Source organism: Pseudophryne corroboree, chromosome 4, assembly GCF_028390025.1.
Source record: "Pseudophryne corroboree isolate aPseCor3 chromosome 4, aPseCor3.hap2, whole genome shotgun sequence".
Classification (NCBI taxonomy): Eukaryota; Metazoa; Chordata; class Amphibia; order Anura; family Myobatrachidae; genus Pseudophryne; species Pseudophryne corroboree.
Window position 1 is genome coordinate 426,485,294 of NC_086447.1, and position 20,191 is coordinate 426,505,484.

General features: G+C 43.3%; 2 pseudogenes; one reads left to right on the forward strand and one right to left on the reverse strand.

Annotated features, from left to right (window-relative positions):
• Positions 1-492: 492 nt before the first annotated feature.
• On the reverse strand, positions 493-611 carry LOC134912030 (5S ribosomal RNA; annotated as a pseudogene).
• Positions 612-1,523: 912 nt separating this feature from the next.
• Positions 1,524-1,642, forward strand: LOC134911958 (5S ribosomal RNA; annotated as a pseudogene).
• Positions 1,643-20,191: the final 18,549 nt, after the last annotated feature.

Consider the following 20,191-nt stretch of genomic DNA (forward strand, 5'->3'; position numbering starts at 1 on the left):
ACAGAGAGAAAAGAAGACTCTTTTGTGGGTGCACTCTTGACTTTGAACAATGTATGAAATATACAAAATATGATATATAATAATAAAATCAACTTTTATTGACAAGAATTAAGATAAATAGTGGTTAATGAAAGAAATAACAGTCAAAAAGACAATATAAGCAAAAATTGCTAATGAATGAAAGAACTAACAGTCAAAAAGACAATATAAGCAAAAATTGCTATTGAATAATATACCGGCTGACGGAGTTAAATATAGATGTTATAAATGGTTAATGTAAATATTTGTAAATATTTGACGCTGCGTTCCAATAACAGATAGATCCCTGTCCTGTCTTAATGCCAAAATGAATAGTCTATGAAACCTGCATACTGATTACAATATAAATTCCTATTATATCCAGCTGATACAGAGTGAAGAAGCAGTAGGAAATAAGATGGCAGTGTGAATCTGCTGTCAGTGTTAGACACTGAGCATGTGGAATCAATGTATGCTCCACTATACTGAGTCTTCCTCAATGGTCCCCCACTTGAGTACTGACCCAGCCCAACACTGATTAGCTTCCAAGTTCGGATGGCTTCGGGCGTTTCCAGTGTGGTATGATAGTAGAGAGAATAGGCGCTAATAGGAAGCTCTGGAATCACTGATGAGAGTTCACGAATAACATAGTATCAAGAAAGAGACAGAAATAAGCCAATAGAGGAAAATAGATGGATCTGCTGCCAATGTTAGACAGGGGTATGGCCCTGAATCAATGGTGAGAGTCCATGAAATTAAATATAAATAGGAATAGGAAAAAGAAGAGAATAGAAATACCAGTATAAATTAGGTATCAGCAAAATCATATATCCTGGTGGACTGTGAGAAGTTAATAAGGAGCAAATGGACACAAGAACCACAATCTTTTGTAATTGCTGAAGTGAAGCCAGACAACAGTGTTACCACTGCAAAAAATGTACTGAATTACTGCTAAATAGAGGCAAAGTGATACAATGTGGTCATAGAAATTGACTATGATTGGAAAACAGAGCTGAGAAAAAAAAGGGGGGTGGGGGGGTTTGTAACCAGTGAAAGGATAGTATTCCTTAGGCTGTAACTGCAGGTTGAGGATTCAGGATAAGTTTCTATTATCTCATGGTACATGTATAAATCAAATGGAAGAGTATACTACCGACATCTATCGTTAGTTAGACTTAGAATAAAGGTCGCTGATACTTGATAGGAGATAAAGTATGAGAGAACACCTGAGATTTATGGAATACTATTGGTGTCAATTTCTCAGCTCTGTTTTCCAATCATAGTCAACCTAATTTATACTGGTATTTCTATTCTCTCCTTTTTCCTATTCCTATTTATATTTAATTTCATGGACTCTCACCATTGATTCAGGGCCATACCCCTGTCTAACATTGGCAGCAGATCCATCTATTTTCCTCTATTGGCTATTTCTGTCTCTTTCTTGATACTATGTTATTCGTGAACTCTCATCAGTGATTCCAGAGCTTCCTATTAGCGCCTATTCTCTCTACTATCATACCACACTTGAAACGCCCGAAGCCGTCCGAACTTGGAAGCTAATCAGTGTTGGGCTGAGTCAGTACTCAAGTGGGGGACCATTGAGGAAGACTCAGTATAGTAGAGCATACATTGATTCCACATGCTCAGTGTCTAACATTGACAGCAGATTCACACTGCCATCTTATTTCCTACTGCTTCTTCACTCTGTATCAGCTGGATATAATAGGAATTTATATTGTAATCAGTATGCAGGTTTCATAGACTATTCATTTTGGCACTAAGACAGGACAGGGATCTATCTGTTATTGGAACGCAGCGTCAAATATTTACAAATATTTACATTAACCATTTATAACATCTATATTTAACTCCGTCAGCCGGTATATTATTCATTAGCAATTTTTGCTTATATTGTCTTTTTGACTGTTAGTTCTTTCATTCATTAGCAATTTTTGCTTATATTGCCTTTTTGACTGTTATTTCTTTCATTAACCACTATTTATCTTAATTCTTGTAAATAAAATGTTGATTTTATAATTATATATCATATTTTGTATATTTCATACATTGTTCAAAGTCAAGAGTGCACCCACAAAAGAGTCTTCTTTTCTCTCTGTTGTCTCAAGTCTTAATACTGACTCTGGGTGCACCACCAAACTATAAGAATTAGAAAACCTAGTTTTCTTTGCAATTTTCTATTTTGGTACTAAGTTATATTCCTATATCAATTATATCCTGTGCGGTATTTCCCAAAGATACGTATTTTTAGGTATCCCTGAAAACCACACTCATGAAGTACTAGATATGTTAGATACCCTTCAAAGACTATAGTTGCATTCCACTGTTCTAGACTCATGTCCATCACAGGTAGAGGAAATGATCTCGCAGATACCGGGTTCCCTATGGACTAAGGATGGACAGATCACTGGATTAATGGCTAATGTAACCCCAGTAGTGATACAGTTAAAATAATGCAGGATAGCTCCAAAAATACCTCAGTATCCTCTAAAGCCAGAGGTAGAATTAGGGGTTTATCCTGTAATCAAAAGACTGTTGCAACAGGGGATTTTAATCAGGACATCCAGTATGGCCAACAGTCCCATTTTCCCAGTAAAGAAGGACAGTGGGAGGGGCTTCAGATTAGTGCAGGATTTAAGAGGAGTAAACAAAGTAGTTGAGAGTCAATTCCAAGTAGTGCCTAATCCAGCTTTCATCCTAATTCAAATCCCTTCCACCTCTACTCACTTTACTGTAACTGACCTCTGTTCTGCCTTCCTCACTGTTCCTCTTCACCGCGACAGTCAATACCTCTTTGCTTTCAAGTAATGGGGAGTACAATATACCTGAACCCGCCTCCTCCAAGGTTTAATTGACAGCCATACAGCAACCAGACAGAGTGGCGGTTATCAAGAGTAAATCCAATCCTTACAACCAAGACCCAGTTTCACTTGGTAACAGCCAAGCAGACAAAGCTGCAAAGTGGGTAACAAGCACCACCACACAAACTAATACACCACTGATGACATTCAATATCGTGAACACATAAAAACTTAATTGAGATGCAAAATGTGTGTTCCCAACAGGAAAAGGTGGTCTGGAAGATGAAAGGATATGGCCAAGAGTCCTCCAGGCTCTGGAGAGATAGACAAGGAAAACCAGTAGGAAACAGAGCATTCCTCCCAAGCTTAGCTGAGGTGGCACATGGTCTGACTCACCTGGGTAAGGAAGGTATGTGCAAATTGGTAAGAGCTTACTGGAGTGCACCAGGGTTCTCTTCTCAGGCAAGCAGGAAAGCAATGTCCTGTCTTACTTGCTTGAGGAAGAACATTGGTAAGACAATACCAACAGGGCCATCCCATAGTCCTCATGCAGATTGACCTTTCCAGGTAATACAAATTGACTTCATAAAGTTACCACCCTGTAGGAATATAAAATATGTATTGGTATGCAATGATGTGTAATACCCCAGAATTGGCTTCTCATGGATTGCAGGGGTTAATGTACACATCAGGGGTTAACTTCCTGGCAGCCCCATTGCATGTGAACAGCACGTTGGGGGGAGAGTGTTCTGAGAGTAGGTAGTCTGCTGTGTGAGGAGAGACCAGGTGGCTGCTCTGAGTTCTGAGTAAAAAGAGAGTCCCAGGCAGTGGTGTGCAGAGAGATGCTGAGGTGTGTGACTAGCGGTGGGCAGCCGTGACTGAGCAGTACAGAGTGGCAGCAAAGCAGTAAGCAGTGTTGGGCAGAGGACCAGAGAGACTGAGGAACAACTGTGCAGTAAGTGTGAAACCCAGCCCTGCATGCATAGCCCCATTCACCTGAGCAAGAAACGTGGGAGACCCATGCAGTAACCACAGTAAAGAGGTTACACCAGGTATGTGTTATTGCAGTAGTGACTTTAATCACAAAACTCATAGTAAGAAACTCAGTCCTATATAGACTACTAATGTAGTAATAGACTAGAATCTACAGCAATGTGGAAAGAACCACATTTGGGTGATTATATCTACTTCATCTTGCATCTAAACACAGACACAAGTATTGTATATCTATTCTGGAGGCCGTATACCTGTGGAATTACGGTTGATTCTCAATATAAAAGATAATATAAACTGCACATTATTCTTGCACTACTTCCCTTTTGGTTGGAACTGGAAATTGCTTGAATGCTTAATGATCTTGAGTCAAAGGAACCATTTATATTTCAAGTTTAACATTGGGCCCCTTTTTCCTTCTTTTGTGTTGATCAGTGAAGATTCAAAGGACTGATTATTATCACTGGACATTTCTCCTAGGAACATTTAGCTCTAGAAACATCTCTATTGAGTATGAAAAGTTGAGCATTAATGTATTATAAGATTTACCGTGAATAATAGATGTACTGTGGTATTGAGAAGAAATATCTGATTAAAAGTATATGTGTTGTTTACTAAGAGATGATATGCTGTGCCAAAGTTATTATTATGGTGGTGTATTGAAGTGCCGGATTCATGATGTAAGAGTAATTAATGTGTCTTTAAACCTGATGTGCACTACCTTTATTTGCCTCCTCATGCATAATGAGCTCATGTACTGAACCTGTTGAAGTGAATTGGAATATTATTGATCTTTATATATACCTCATTAATATATTGAAGTCTACAGTTTCCAAAATATCGAGAGTTAATATCTTCTTCAAAATAAACAAGCTTTCTACAGAGTCACCTGTTGAACTACCTTCTGTGCACTTTCCTTACCTCTCTGAATCATTCCTCAATACCTGTTGTAAAGGGAAAAAATCAAGTACCAGGTATAATACAAACATTTCTAATGCAAGTTACACCGGCACCGTGATACACCGTATCTGGGTATTACAGATGTACTTTCAAATTTGGTATAGACATTTCCAGCTGCCACTAACACTGCTGTTTTCACTGCAAAGAAAATAATGCAGTAATTTGTTTGTAGATATGGTATCCCTAAGCTTAGGAGCAAAGTGACGACTGAAACTGGACTATTGTGGCCATAGACACTGCCACTAGTGTTATATAGCATCAGAACCACTCCCAGATCCCCGCTTAACTTATCACCCTTTGAAATCCTTTTTGGAAGACAACCGCATGTCATAATAGATCCGCAGGATGATTTGAAATGCAACAACGAAGTGATGGTACAATATCTTATCAGAATGAACTAGCATTTGAGAAATCTGTAAAAGAACTTGAAACTGTTGATTCCTGATGTGCCAATTACTAACTGTCATGATCTTGAACGAGGAGACTATGTGATGATTCTTACACTCAGGTTGCATAATAGACAGGTGTGAAGGACCGTACCAAGTTTTGTTGACCAGCACCACTTCATTGAAGGTAGCCGAGAGAGAGACTTCGGTCCACTCTTCCCATTGCAAGAAAGTTGCTAATCCAGAAGAAACTTGTAAAGAGGGTGAAACTGCAGAAATATAACTCGAGAATCTGTTCCGTGAAGACTGAAAGGCAGCACTGTTGGACATTACCTGAGCATACCAAAGAAACACTAAAAGGCCAGTTGCACTAACATGGATTTACTACAATCAAGACTTGTTTTTTCTATTTTTTTTTTGCACAATCATTTTTTTTCCGGACATTATATTTTTGTGAGGGTTCCTGAGTAGTTGAGCGTGGGACTGGAACTGGTTCTGGAGAAAAGAGTGATGACTTCATAGGATTCCAGGATCAGCCTATCACTTTGGTCAAAGCCAGAGTAAATGAGAGGTCTGGTAGTTACGGAGTTCTGAGGCAATGTGATAGGCTATTGTCTGAGGAATACTGTATTTGTAATTACTGTGACCCCATAAATGAAGATGAATGCATCCAGAGATGTCAGTCGAATAATAAGTCCCAATTTGACAAACATCCTTTGAGCAATTATCATTCATTAGTGGGTATGGTCTTAAACCAAACAGAATGCTGGATGTGCTCAGATGTACCTCAAGGACAAAATAATGCGGGATTAGTGCCATACCTATTAAAATTAGCTGAGGTATTTGGAGGGGAGACCGGTGGACAAGAAATATAATATAACTAGACCCCCTAGTCTTAGGTTGTGTACACACGGTGAGATCCCTGCTATGTTCGATTTTGACTATGCGATTTCCCTTGAACTCCCCCCAGAGCCCAGATAGCCCAGATTTTGACTATCTGTGCTTGAGATTTTGTCTATGTATGATTTTGACTAAGTGCCAATTTTGACTATACTTTGTACTAGATTGTACACTAGATAGTCAAGATTGACTTGCCTGCCCAGTCTATCTAGCCTTACGATACTGACCCACGGGAGCGCGCATCGGGATCGAATCTGTATCGCAAGCTGCCTAGCACCATGAGATATGCACTAACTTTTCATAAGATTTTGACTATATAGTCAAAATATCACAGATTTATCTCACCGTGTGTACACACCCTTAAGCTCCACCAGTACCTACCATGTAGATAAATCCCTGTTATGTTTAAATCTCACCTATTTCAGGAAAACAGGAAATTGGGAGGTAATCTGGAACAATCAGAGAATGGCTAGCTCACACGGAGTGTATAGTGAAGTGAGCCAATTGATACTATGGGGTATATTTACTAAAATTCGTATTTTTCTGAATTAGGTTAAAGTTCAAATACGAATGACATCGAATGTGTGAATTTGCAACTTTTTGAATTTTGTACGCCTCATTTATTATGCTGTCGTATTCTGCATTTTCGTTTTTTCCGATGTCGATGTCATTCGTATTTTTGGCCAGTGTTTTACGGGAGTGAATAGTAAAACACTGCCGAAATTAACACAATGAATCTCGGCCGCATCTGTGAGATCCGTGCAGGGCTTCACTGTGCACCTTTAAAAAAAAATAAAAGTATTAAAAATCAAGAAAAAATTTGCATGGGGTCCCCCCTCCTAAGCATAACCAACCTCGGGCTCTTTGAGCCGGTCCTGGTTGTAAAAATATGGGGGGGAAATTGACAGGGGTTCCCCCATATTTTAACAACCAGCACCGGGTTCTGCGCCTGGTCCTGGTGCAAAAAATACGGGGACAAAAAGCGTAGGGGTCCCCCGTATTTTTTGAACCAGCACCGGGCTCCACTAGTCAGAGAGATAATGCCACAGCCGGGGGACACTTTTATCTTGGTCCCTGCGGCCCTGGCATTAAATCACTAACTAGTCATCCCTGGCCGGGGTACCCAGGAGGAGTGGGAACCCCTTAAATCAAGGGGTCCCCCCCTTCCAGCCACCCAAGGGCCAGCGGTGAAGCCCGAGGCTGTCCCCCCCATCCAATGGTGGTGGATGGGGGCTGATAGCCATAGTGTAAAAAAAATATTGTTTTTTGTAGCAGAACTACAAGTCCCAGCAAGCCTCCCCCGCAAGCTGGTACTTGGAGAACCACAAGTACCAGCATGCGGGGGGAAACTGGCCCGCTGGTACCTGTAGTTCGACTACAAAAAAATACCCCAAAAAACAATACACATACACCGTGAAAGTATAACTTTATTACATACATGCACACTTACATTCATACATACTTACCTATGTTGACATGAAGAGTCGGTCCCGTTCTCCACGTAGAATCCCGGGGTACCTGTAAATAAAATTATACTTACAAAAAATCCTGTGTAGATCGGTCCTCTTCTTATAAATTATAATCCAGGGACTTGGCAAAACAATAAAACGCATTACCCGAACCACGCACTGAAAGGGGATCCATGTTTACACATGGATCCCCTTTCCCTGACTGCCGGGACCCCATAACTCCTGTCAAAGAGGGTCCCTTCAGCCAATCAAGGAACGCCACGTAATGGCACTCTCCTGATTGGCTGTGCGCTCCTGAGCTATCAGTCAGGCAGCGCACGGCAGAGATACAATGTAGCGCATAGGCGCTACATTGTATCCAACGGTGGGAACTTTGCGGTTAGCGGTAGACCACAAGAGTGACCTCATATAACCTTGCGGTCTACCGCTGACTGCAAAGTTCCCACCATTGGATACAATGTAGCGCCTATGCGCTACATTGTATCTCTGCCGTGCGCTGCCTGACTGACAGCTCAGGAGCGCACAGCCAATCAAGAGAGTGCCATGACGTGGCGCTCCCTGATTGGCTGAAGGGACCCTCTTTGACAGGAGTCACGGGGGGTCCCAGCAGTCGGGGAAAGGGGATCCATGTGTAAACATGGATCCCCTTTCAGTGCGTGGTTCGGGTAATGCGTTTTATTGTTTTGCCAAGTCCCTGGATTATAATTTATAAGAAGAGACCGATCTACACAGGATTTTTTGTAAGTATAATTTTATTTACAGGCACCCCGGGATTCTACGTGGAGAAGGGGACCGACTCTTCGTGTCAACATAGGTAAGTATGTATGAATGTAAGTGTGCATGTATGTGATAAAGTTATACTTTCACGGTGTCTGTGTATTGTTTTTTTGGGGGGTATTTTTTTGTAGTAGAACTACAGGTACCAGCGGGTCCATTTTCCCCCCGCATGCCGGTACTTGTGGTTCTCTAAGTACCAGCTTGCGGGGGAGGCTTGCTGGGACTTGTAGTTCTGCTACAAAAAACAATATTCTTTTTTTTACACTATGGTTAGCAGCCCCCATCCACCGCCCTTGGATGGGAAGGACAGCCTCGGGCTTCACCCCTGGCCCTTGGGTGGCTGGAGGGGGGGACCCTTTGATTTAAGGGGTTCCCACTCCTCCAGGGTACCCCAGACAGCGGTGACTAGTTAGTGATTTAATGCCAGGGCCACAGGGACCAAGATTAAAGTGTCCCCCGGCTGTGGCATTATCTCTCTGACTAGTGGAGCCCGGTGCTGGTTCAAAAAATACGGGGGACCCCTACGCTTTTTGCCCCCTGTATTTTTTGCACCAGGACCAGGCGCAGAGCCCGGTGCTGGTTGTTAAAATATGGGGGAACCCCTGTCAATTCCCCCCCCCCCCCATATTTTTACAACCAGGACTGGCTCAAAGAGCCCGAGGCTGGTTATGCTTAGGAGGGGGGACCCCACGCAATTTTTTTTTCTACTTTTTAATTCTTTCCCACCCCTTCCCACTGATAAACATGCACGGATCTCATGGATCCGTGCATGACTATCAGAACACGGTAAAAAAAAGCAGGTCTGTTTTAAAACTGCTTTTTTTTACGATTTGTATTTTTTCACGGCAGTGTTTCGCTATTGCCGGCAGTGTTTGTGAATTTGAATTTTTAGTAAATTATGAGTTCTATAACAAAACAGCCGCGTTTGACCGATGGTGTATTCATTCCTATTTTTTATCTTTGACTTTCAAAAAAATATCAATGCCCTCATCACTGCCGAGATTTCAGTTTAGTAAATTCCCGAGATGACACTTTGATGAAAAAACATCAAATCGGTCAAAATCGGGAGCTTAGTAAATATACCCCTATGACTGTACAAGGGATTGTTATAAGTGGGAAACACTACCAATATAGATACACCAGAAGGAACGACAAGGTAATGGCTGGTAGATGTCACTGGAATACTTTGCAAATGTCATACAGCCAGCAACGTGTTTTAGTCTGGTGGGCAAGATGGGGACAGGAGTTTTCATTATAATTCTATATGCTATGATATTGAGGCATTCTGTTCCCTATAATCTCCCAGATGATGTGTATTTTATATGTAGAAGAAAAGCGTACAAGTGGCTCTCTCCGAATTCCGGAAGTTTATGTTATCTAGGAAGGGTACTACCTGAAATAATAACCCTTGCTCATGACAAAATTACTTAGTGTATGATCCAGTGATTGAAACTACAATCAGATAACAATACCATGCATACATGTTATATATATTCATGCATTCTTCCCCAAACGCCCTTTATGGGACATGACTTCCACATGTCACAGTAAATCCCGTCCTTGTTGAATGCGATAAAGGTAGCTTTCCCTCAGTATAATTGCGCATACCATTGTGAAAGTAAATAATGTATACATATATCTACATTACCAATTGTATTTGTATGTATTAATATTAGAAAAGTGTGATAGTTTTATTTACTATCAAGGGGGGACTGTCGAAGTCAGAAAAATAACTTACAAACTACACACAGAGTGGCGTTTGTCTGTGGTGGCGTAGTTACGCAATTGACGTATAGACGCACCATGCATCTTTACCGCACACTGTGCATAGAATCGCACGGCGTGCATGTTGCCGCATGGTGAGTGTATATACTGTAAAGGCGCAATCACTGAGAAATGCCATAAAGACGCACACAAACACATATTTATACAACACATAATTTACACATAGTCAAAACACATCCCACACAAGATTTGTAGAATACTGTGAATATGTTAAAGAGTAGAAAACCAGCCATGTGTGCAATAAGGGGACGGAACTAAGTGTTAACATCATGTTTAGGTTCATAATGTTCAGGATCATGTCAGTGATACTCCAGTGGCTGCGAATAGTTTGTTGCACATTGCGGCCACAAGTTATGAGTATTGCCACATTAAAAGGTATTATTGAATGAGACAAAGGACAGTTTGAAATAGCTTTTCAGAGGGAACCCAGTGGCAAACATCTGTACCTGCATCCTGAAACTAAACATCGCCCACGTCTGAACTGACCAATAACCCACTGTGAACAAGAAATGATCCACCCCTGGACCAATAGAAGAAGACAAAACCTACAGTGTATACTCCCATCAATGTACTGTATAAATGTGGCTCCCCGGGTCTAGCTAGACAATTGCTGATTTTATCGGTCATCTGGTGACGACTGTCCTCTATGCCCAGGGAGCGCTTGCAAATGTATGTATATTGGCTGTAACTCTGATTCTGATGTATTGATTGTATAACTGTATACTTGTTATATTGTTGTTATACCTTTTAATCAAATATATATATAACTGAGCATTGGACCTCAGCAAACTGTGTATGCAACTACTTTCTTTCTCTAAGGGACATAAGGGGTAATTCAGATCTGATCGCTCGCTAGCTGTTTTTTGAAGTCCTGTGTTCGTATAGTCGCCGCCCACCGGGGAGTGTATTTTAGCTGTGCAAGTGTGTGATCGCATGTGCAGCCAAGAGGTACAAAAAACTTTGTAGTTTCTGAGTTGCCCAGGACTTACTCAGCTGCTGCGATCACTTCAGCCTGTCCGGCGCTGGAATTGATGTCAGACACCCGCCCAGCAAACGCTTGGACACGCCTGCGTTTTCCCAAACACTCCCAGAAAATGGTCAGTTGATACCAATAAATGCCTTCTTTCTGTCAATCTCCTTGCGATTATTTGTGCGAATGGGTTCTTCATAAAACCCATTGCACAGCAATGATCCGATTTGTACCTGTGCGATGCGCCTGCGCATTGCGGTGCATATGCATGCGCAGTTCTGACCTATTCGCACCACTACAAAAAACACTAGCGAGCGATCAGGTCTGACTTACCCCCATAGTGCTGTGACATTTAGCGCACTATTATTGTATAAAGTAAAAATGATGCAACTAGCGTCCGCAGTATATGATAGCAGTAGTAATTTCATGTAAGGTAAAAAGTCGTAGGATTTCACATTTCACAGCACCCCTGTATTTTTACAGCATACAGGACAGGGACAGTGTACATTTATTTTCACTGCACCCCTGAATTTTGACACCATACAAGACAGGGCGAGTGTACATTTATTTTCACTGCACCCCTGAATTTTTACACCATACAAGACAGGGCCAGTGTACATTTATTTTCACTGCACCCCTGAATTTTTATAGCATACAAGACAGGGCCAGTGTACATTTATTTTCACTGCACTCCTGAATTTTTACAGCATATAAGACAGGGCCAGCATCCCTGTTTTTTTTCACAGCATAAAGGAGGACAGTGCCCCAGTACTGTACAGCACAGTGACAGCCAGGACAGCAACACCCAAGTAGAGATGCAGCACCTCTAGCAGCACATGAAACACCAGTGGCAGCCAGGACAGCACCGCTAACATCACAGGGACACCACAGTGACACGACAGCACCCCTAGAGAGCACACACTGACCCCACCCGATGCCACTACCCACAGAGAGAGAAAGAGGTCTGTCTCCATCACTCTCCAAGTCTGGAGTGAAAATGGCGGCGACGCGCGGCTCTTTATATGGAGTCCAAAACCAGGGAGAATACGACAGTGCGATGATGACGTTTTGCCTCGTTCTGGGATCTGAGTCTGGTGGGAAATCCCAAGCCGGACTCGGTTCTCGGCTTGGATTGTGAAGTTTGGGGGGTTTGGTTCTCTGAGAACCGAACACGCTCATCTCTAGTAAAAAATGAATTGGTTCTTTAGTAAATCCCTGACAGGTAGTGGAAGGTGTAGGATCTTACTGCATTATAGATTTTTTTTTATCAGATTAATTGTATGATTGTCATTATTATAACTAAAACTAATTTGTACCGATAAAACTAATCTTTGCTGCTTTCTGCTATTATTACATAGTAACATAGAATTTGACAGCAGATGTGAACTACTTGGCCCATCTAGTCTGCCCATGTATGCGCACACACCTACATACTATAGTGAAGTTTTTTGTTGGGCGCCAATTAACCTACCAGTATTTTTTTTTTTTTTTGGGGGGGGGGGGGGGATTGTGGGAGGAAACCAGAGTACCTGGAGGAAACCCACGCAAGCACGGGTAGAATATACAAACTCCACACAGTCAGGGCCATGGTGGGAATCATATCCATGACCTCAGTGCTGTGAAGCAGTAATGCTAACCATTACGCCATCTGTGATGCCCAAACTCAATTATAAATGTGGTGTCCAACATATCTTTATATATGAAATAAAGTTTATGCATCCAATTTTTATTCTATAGACTGTAGACAGAAGGAATTGAGCAAACTCAAAGCTGATTTCTTTCTCATCCTTCTTTCTTTTTCCCTTCATCTCAGTTTTTAGTCCCATTTAACTAAAATAACTGCATTGCTAATTTGCTATTAACAACATAGCCGATATAGCTCCTTTAATTATTATTACATTTTTCTTTGGGAAAAAAAAATGAAGGGGCAACTTTATTAGCTGCAATGTTCAGTCATGATAGGTGGTTGTGCACATAACCGTTTTTTATGACATTCTAACATTGCAGATTGGGACTAATTCCCCGCCGCTATGCGATTCCGTGACATTAAAATTCACATGCAACAGGAGGAATCTGTAGGAGATAGACACCTCCTATTAGAACTTACAAGATTCCAGTGCTGCGTCTGAGGACACAGCTTTATGGGGGTCATTCCGACCCATTCGCACGCAGCAGTTCTTCGATGCGGTGCGAATGGGTCAGAACTGCGCACGCGCATCATTGTGCAGCAACATCGGTCGCAGGGCAACGACGTGCATAGCGAAAAAATAGACGCAGCGCCGATCGCATGAAGATTGACAGCGGAGAGGCGTTCCGGGGTGGATGCTCACCGTTGGATGCCGTTTTCAGGGAGTGGTCGTACGAACACAGGCGTGTCCAGGCAAACGGAGGGCGAATGTCTGACTTCAAAGCCGGGAGGAACGTCGCTGGATCCGTCGCATAGGGTAAGTAGCTCCAGCCTTACTCCTAGGTTTTATTACTTAGCAGGGCTGCACAAGCGATCGCAGCCCTGCTATGCTAAAATACACTCCCCCATAGGCGGGGATTAGTTGACCGCACCAGCAGTAAAAAGTTTCTGGCTGCGATCAACTCGGAATCAGCTCCAATATCACCATCTTAACCATCATGACCATCGATCGCGATTTGAGATGGTTTCAGGCACCGACCAGCCTGCATAAGCTGTATACTCAGGCCGACCAACACAGCAGACTCTGGGCCCATCACACTTTCAAAATGGGGGTAACACGCCCCCGTTTTGAAGAACAATGCCATGTGCAACCCCCAAATACTGCAGCATGTCAACCATGCTTTGGCTGACATGGGGCTGTGAACAACATTGTAAGACTGTTCTGCAAATGCCTGAATGGGATTTGCACCAGCGCAGTCCCCCAAACAGTGTATATTTGTACTCAAACCATCTGGTTTGCATACAGATATGAATTAGGCCCATTGTCCTGTTGGTAGTAGCTGTCTCACAATTTCTTATAAATCAGATATATTTATATTTACATCTAAAACGTAACTAACAACACAACATGGTAACACACTAGTTAACCTAAATTTATATATGAGATGTGTGAAAGGTTGATTTCTTTGTTCTTCTGCTTTTAATATAATTATTGGCTTACTTTATGCAGTTTGTGCAATTCATCTAAGAAAGCAGCAAGAACTTTTCAAGCAGAGGTTGATGCCAGAGGGTGAATCACTACTGTATTGATCTGATCATATATACAAACCGTGGAACCTAAAGCCAGACTGAAATATCTCACAGCCCAATCCCTAAAGAATCCAACCAGTAAAAAAACAGAAATCTTTATATACTGCAGTTCCTGATAAATGCACCATTAGTTTCCTCACAACAAAATCATCTCTGCTTATATCAGAATGTAGTTTGCCGTTTTATAAGACTAAACTCTGTTATAATTCCCCACTGATGCCATTCTGACAGTATGAATTAGGGGTGTGCACCGGCCACTTTTTGTGTTTTAGTTTTGGAGCTGGATCTTTCTTCTTGTTTTGGATCTGGATTGGTTTTGCCAAAACCACCCTTGCGGATTTTGGTTTTGGATCTGTATTTTTTTGGAAAAAAGCATAAACAGTTAAAATCTAGAGATGTGCACTTGAAATTTTTCGGGTTTTGTGTTTTTGTTTTGGGTTCGGTTCCGCGGCCGTGTTTTGGGTTCGACCGCGTTTTGGCAAAACCTCACCGAATTTTTTTTGTCGGATTCGGGTGTGTTTTGGATTTGGGTGTTTTTTTCAAAAAACACTAAAAAACCGCTTAAATCATAGAATTTGGGGGTCATTTTGACCCCAAAGTATTATTAACCTCAAAAACCATAATTTCCACTCATTTTCAGTCTATTCTGAATACCTCACACCTCACAATATTATTTTTAGTCCTAAAATTTGCACCGAGGTCGCTGGATGACTAAGCTAAGCGACCCTAGTGGCCGACACAAACACCTGGCCCATCTAGGAGTGGCACTGCAGTGTCACGCAGGATGGCCCTTCCAAAAAACACTCCCCAAACAGCACATGACGCAAAGAAAAAAAGAGGCGCAATGAGGTAGCTGTGTGAGTAAGATAAGCGACCCTAGTGGCCGACACAAACACCTGGCCCATCTAGGAGTGGCACTGCAGTGTCACGCAGGATGGTCCTTCCAAAAAACACTCCCCAAACAGCACATGACGCAAAGAAAAAAAGAGGCGCAATGAGGTAGCTGTGTGAGTAAGATAAGCGACCCTAGTGGCCGACACAAACACCTGGCCCATCTAGGAGTGGCACTGCAGTGTCACGCAGGATGGCCCTTCCAAAAAACACTCCCCAAACAGCACATGACGCAAAGAAAAAAAGAGGCGCAATGAGGTAGCTGTGTGAGTAAGATAAGCGACCCTAGTGGCCGACACAAACACCTGGCCCATCTAGGAGTGGCACTGCAGTGTCACGCAGGATGGTCCTTCCAAAAAACACTCCCCAAACAGCACATGACGCAAAGAAAAAAAGAGGCGCAATGAGGTAGCTGTGTGAGTAAGATAAGCGACCCTAGTGGCCGACACAAACACCTGGCCCATCTAGGAGTGGCACTGCAGTGTCACGCAGGATGGCCCTTCCAAAAAACACTCCCCAAACAGCACATGACGCAAAGAAAAAAAGAGGCGCAATGAGGTAGCTGTGTGAGTAAAATAAGCGACCCTAGTGGCCGACACAAACACCTGGCCCATCTAGGAGTGGCACTGCAGTGTCACGCAGGATGGCCCTTCCAAAAAACACTCCCCAAACAGCACATGACGCAAAGAAGAAAAAAAGAAAAAAGAGGTGCAAGATGGAATTGTCCTTGGGCCCTCCCACCCACACTTATGTTGTATAAACAGGACATGCACACTTTAACCAACCCATCATTTCAGTGACAGGGTCTGCCACACGACTGTGACTGAATTGACGGGTTGGTTTGGACCCCCACCAAAAAAGAAGCAATTAATCTCTCCTTGCACAAACTGGCTCTACAGAGGCAAGATGTCCACCTCATCATCATCCTCCGATATATCACCGTGTACATCCCCCTCCTCACAGATTATCAATTCGTCCCCACTGGAATCCACCATCTCAGCTCCCTGTGTACTTTGTGGAGGCAATTGCTGCTGGTCAATGTCTCCGCGGAGGAATTGATTATAATTCATTTTAATGAACATCATCTTCTCCACATTTTCTGGATGTAACCTCGTACGCCGATTGCTGACAAGGTGAGCGGCGGCACTAAACACTCTTTCGGAGTACACACTTGTGGGAGGGCAACTTAGGTAGAATAAAGCCAGTTTGTGCAAGGGCCTCCAAATTGCCTCTTTTTCCTGCCAGTATAAGTACGGACTGTGTGACGTGCCTACTTGGATGCGGTCACTCATATAATCCTCCACCATTCTTTCAATGTTGAGAGAATCATATGCAGTGACAGTAGACGACATGTCCGTAATCGTTGTCAGGTCCTTCAGTCCGGACCAGATGTCAGCATCAGCAGTCGCTCCAGACTGCCCTGCATCACCGCCAGCGGGTGGGCTCGGAATTCTGAGCCTTTTCCTCGCACCCCCAGTTGCGGGAGAATGTGAAGGAGGAGATGTTGACAGGTCGCGTTCCGCTTGACTTGACAATTTTCTCACCAGCAGGTCTTTCAACCCCAGCAGACTTGTGTCTGCCGGAAAGAGAGATCCAAGGTAGGTTTTAAATCTAGGATCGAGCACAGTGGCCAAAATGTAGTGCTCTGATTTCAACAGATTGACCAACCGTGAATCCTTGTTAAGCGAATTAAGGGCTCCATCCACAAGTCCCACATGCCTAGCGGAATCGCTCCGTGTTAGCTCCTCCTTCAATGTCTCCAGCTTCTTCTGCAAAAGCCTGATGAGGGGAATGACCTGACTCAGGCTGGCAGTGTCTGAACTGACTTCACGTGTGGCAAGTTCAAAGGGCAGCAGAACCTTGCACAACGTTGAAATCATTCTCCACTGCGCTTGAGACAGGTGCATTCCACCTCCTATATCGTGCTGAATTGTATAGGCTTGAATGGCCTTTTGCTGCTCCTCCAACCTCTGAAGCATATATAGGGTTGAATTCCACCTCGTTACCACTTCTTGCTTCAGATGATGGCAGGGCAGGTTCAGGCGTTTTTGGTGTTGCTCCAGTCTTCTGTACGTGGTGCCTGTACGCCGAAAGTGTCCTGCAATTCTTCTGGCCACCGACAGCATCTCTTGCACGCCCCTGTCGTTTTTTAAAAAATTCTGCACCACCAAATTCAAGGTATGTGCAAAACATGGGACGTGCTGGAATTTGCCCATATTTAATGCACACACAATATTGCTGGCGTTGTCCGATGCCACAAATCCACAGGAGAGTCCAATTGGGGTAAGCCATTCCGCGATGATCTTCCTCAGTTGCCGTAAGAGGTTTTCAGCTGTGTGCGTATTCTGGAAACCGGTGATACAAAGCGTAGCTTGCCTAGGAAAGAGTTGGCGTTTGCGAGATGCTGCTACTGGTGCCGCCGCTGCTGTTCTTGCGGCGGGAGTCCATACATCTACCCAGTGGGCTGTCACAGTCATATAGTCCTGACCCTGCCCTGCTCCACTTGTCCACATGTCCGTGGTTAAGTGGACATTGGGTACAACTGCATTTTTTAGGACACTGGTGAGTCTTTTTCTGACGTCCGTGTACATTCTCTGTATCGCCTGCCTAGAGAAGTGGAACCTAGATGGTATTTGGTAACGGGGGCACACTACCTCAAGAAATTGTCTAGTTCCCTGTGAACTAACGGCGGATACCGGACGCACATCTAACACCAACATAGTTGTCAAGGCCTCAGTTATCTGCTTTGCAGCAGGATGACTGCTGTGATATTTCATCTTCCTCGCAAAGGACTGTTGGACAGTCAATTGCTTGGTGGAAGTAGTAAAAGTGGTCTTACGATTTCCCCTCAGGGATGACCATCGACTCCCAGCAGCAACAACAGCAGCGCCAGCAGCAGTAGGCGTTACACGCAAGGATGCATCGGAGGAATCCCAGGCAGGAGAGGAATCGTCAGAATTGCCAGTGACATGGCCTGCAGGACTATTGGCATTCCTGGGGAAGGAGGAAATTGACACTGAGGGAGTTGGTGGGGTGGTTTGCGTGAGCTTGGTTACAAGAGGAAGGGATTTACTGGTCAGTGGACTGCTTCCGCTGTCGCCCAAAGTTTTTGAACTTGTCACTGACTTAATATGAATGCGCTGCAGGTGACGTATAAGGGAGGATGTTCCGAGGTGGTTAACGTCCTTACCCCTACTTATTACAGCTTGACAAAGGCAACACACGGTTTGAAAAATGTTGTCCGCATTTCTGTTGAAATACTTCTACACCGAAGAGCTGATTTTTTTGGTATTTTCACCAGGCATGTCAACGGCCATATTCCTCCCACGGATAACAGGTGTCTCCCCGGGTGCCTGACTTAAACAAACCACCTCACCATCAGAATCCTCCTTGTCAATTTCCTCACCAGCGCCAGCAACACCCATATCCTCCTCATCCTGGTGTACTTCAACACTGACATCTTCAATCTGACTATCAGGAACTGGACTGCGGGTGCTCCTTCCAGCACTTGCAGGGGGCGTGCAAATGGTGGAAGGCGCATGCTCTTCACGTCCAGTGTTGGGAAGGTCAGGCATCGCAACCGACACAATTGGACTCTCCTTGTGGATTTGGGATTTCGAAGAACGCACAGTTCTTTGCGGTGCTTTTGCCAGCTTGAGTCTTTTCATTTTTCTAGCGAGAGGCATAGTGCTTCCATCCTCATGTGAAGCTGAACCACTAGCCATGAACATAGGCCAGGGCCTCAGCCATTCCTTGCCACTCCGTGTGGTAAATGGCATATTGGCAAGTTTACGCTTCTCCTCCGACAATTTTATTTTAGATTTTGGAGTCCTTTTTTTACTGATATTTGGTGTTTTGGATTTTACATGCTCTGTACTATGACATTGGGCATCGGCCTTGGCAGACGACGTTGCTGGCATTTCATCGTCTCGGCCATGACTAGTGGCAGCAGCTTCAGCACGAGGTGGAAGTGGATCTTGATCTTTCCCTAATTTTGGAACCTCAACATTTTTGTTCTCCATATTTTAATAGGCACAACTAAAAGGCACCTCAGGTAAACAATGGAGATGGATGGATACTAGTATACTTATGGATGGACGAGCGACTGCCCACACAGAGGTAGCTACAGCCGTGGACTACCGTACTGTTTCTGCTGCTAATATAGACTGGATGATAATGAGATGAAATTAATATATATATATATAATATCACTAGTACTGCAGCCGGACAGGTATATATATTTATTATGTAATGACTGATGACGGACCTGCTGGACACTGTCAGCTCAGCAGCACCGCAGACTGCTACAGTAAGCTACTATAGTAGTATGTATCAAGAAGAAAGAAAAAAAAAAACCACGGGTAGGTGGTATACAATTATGGATGGACGAGCGACTGCCGACACAGAGGTAGCTACAGCCGTGGACTACCGTACTGTGTCTGCTGCTAATATAGACTGGATGATAATGAGATGAAATTAATATATATATATATAATATCACTAGTACTGCAGCCGGACAGGTATATATATTTATTATGTAATGACTGATGACGGACCTGCTGGACACTGTCAGCTCAGCAGCACCGCAGACTGCTACAGTAAGCTACTATAGTAGTATGTATCAAGAAGAAAGAAAAAAAAAAACCACGGGTAGGTGTTATACAATTATGGATGGACGAGCGACTGCCGACACAGAGGTAGCTACAGTCGTGGACTACCGTACTGTGTCTGCTGCTAATATAGACTGGATGATAATGAGATGAAATTAATATATATATATAATATCACTAGTACTGCAGCCGGACAGGTATATATATTTATTAAGTAATGACTGATGACGGACCTGCTGGACACTGTCAGCTCAGCAGCACCGCAGACTGCTACAGTAAGCTACTATAGTAGTATGTATCAAGAAGAAAGAAAAGAAAAAAAAACACGGGTAGGTGGTATACAATTATGGATGGACGAGCGACTGCCGACACAGAGGTAGCTACAGCCGTGGACTA